The sequence below is a fragment of the Penaeus monodon genome, chromosome 24, assembly GCF_015228065.2.
Source record: "Penaeus monodon isolate SGIC_2016 chromosome 24, NSTDA_Pmon_1, whole genome shotgun sequence".
Classification (NCBI taxonomy): Eukaryota; Metazoa; Arthropoda; class Malacostraca; order Decapoda; family Penaeidae; genus Penaeus; species Penaeus monodon.
The window spans coordinates 26,099,681-26,101,650 of NC_051409.1; the positions used below are offsets into that span (position 1 = coordinate 26,099,681).

The 1,970-nt window shown below is 45.2% G+C and overlaps 1 protein-coding gene across 1 annotated transcript in view; it reads left to right on the top strand.

The window, feature by feature from the left end:
- Positions 1-1,970, top strand: part of LOC119588687 (serine/arginine repetitive matrix protein 2-like) — a gene marked incomplete in the record, with an annotated part of 176,340 nt that overhangs the window by 19,705 nt on the left and 154,665 nt on the right.

The following is a 1,970-nucleotide window of genomic DNA, read 5'->3' on the forward strand; positions in this document are numbered from 1 at the left end:
AAAGCAGGTCTGTACTTTGATGGACACGAGGCTGCGTGACCCGGAATGCTTATTTTTTTTATATAAATGCGGAGCTTTTAGAACCGGGTTGTGATCTGGTGAATTTTAAATTTGATTTGTAGGTCAGATATGCAGGTCAGAATGTCTCCTCTTTTTTAAACGTGGCGTCAAAACCGGGGTCAGCATTGATTATAGTGTATTCGTTTTTGCACAAGTGTTCATTTTAGGTAAGTCTGTTCTGTACATTATAGTTGGTTTGAATAAAAAAATACATGAAATTGTTTTTCATAAGAAATGGGTGTAAATGGTACCTTTAGAACATAAATCTTGTAGAAAATCTAATGGATGAATTGCGGTTACTGTTGATTGACCAGTTATAGTGTAGCAAAATATATAACTTGAAACTGTACTATTTGTTTCACAATGAAGAAAAAAAACTTCATTGCAATATTATTTTCTCTTGTATTAGCTTCGTATTACCTTCTGTCTTTACGTTGTATTCCTCCTATATGTGCGGTGCATCGTCTCAACAATGCTCCGTTGTATTGTCGACTTTTTTCTCTTAGTTTCTTAATTTTCACACGGAATATATTTCCATCCGCGCATTTCTCCATAAACTAGTCCTACACTCGGCCACGGAAACGAACACAGCCGTGGACGCGAGCCTTCTCCCATTCAGCGAGTAAACAAAGCCACGCGTGCCACAGAATCGTCATAAATAACAAAAAAGGAAGCCGGCGTGAACAAAAGAATCACCGCGCAGGGATCCTCACGCGGGTTCTTCATTCTGATATCTACCCTGGTTCCTCATCCTGGTTCTTTTTTCTGGTTCCATGCCCTGGTTCTTCTTTCTGGGTTCCCTCACCCAGGTCCTACTCCCTGGTCCCTCATCCTGGTTCCGCACCATGGTTCCTCACCCTGGTTCCACATCCTGGTTCCTCAACCTGGGTCCACACCCTGGTTCCACATCCTGGTCCTATGCCCAGGTTCCTCACGCTGGTTCCTCACGCTGGTTCCTAACGCTGGTTCCTCTTTTTCGGCAACTGCAAGGGATCTCGGGTCTTCCTCCTCTTTGCCAGAGGCGCCCCGGTGTGGTCTCCCCTCGTGGCCGCCGCTGAGCATTGTTCTCAAGGTGTCGAATCATGTTCTTTAAGGAGTTTTTTCATTCCTTTTCTTTTTTTTGGCCCTGAAGATTGACCGGACTTGAGGGTACTGAGGCGCGGCATTTTCTTGTGATGGCTTTGTATTTTTTTATTATTATATTCTTAGGTTGTTATTGTTCTATAGCAGATGTTTTTTTATTTGTTTTGCTTCATTATTTTTGGTTATTTTGTTTGACTTAAGTTTTCTTGATTATAGTTTCATGCTTTTAGTTTAATTTAATTGTTTTGATAATAGTTTTCGTGGACTTCCGCTTTTCCTGCTGCATTTGTGTTTCGTGTTAGTAAATCCCGAAACCCACACGATGTCATTCCACTAGTAGGCCTGAGTGTCCTTCGTTACCTGGGTTTTGCGGTATGTACGAAAGGGGGAGGTGAGGGGGGGAGGGGTGCAGGCGGTCAGTACGTTTTAGGGGGGGGGGGCTGCTACCTGGCCCAGGAGATCCGGAGATACACAGGGAATGTCGACACCTCGTTAATCTCTCTACAGGTAGATCGATGCGTACCTGTTGTGGCGTTAGTCCCGTTAACAGTAACACCTGTACAGCTTGTCCCATTTTTCAACGGTCAACACGTGGGCCATTTCGAAGCGCGTGGAGACATTTGTGATGCGTTTGAGCTTTCGGAAAGGCAAGGAGGAGACGCGTGGGTGACTTGGTTTTCGGCTGTGTGCCCTGTGCGTTCGCGTTGTCCGTTGCCTGCGTTTGGCAGTCGCGCTTCTGTCTTGGGAAAGCTTGTTTTTAATGAATCGGTGATGAGGCGGGATCACTTGGCTGCCGATGCATGCGTAGGTCGGCGCAGGCACGTGAG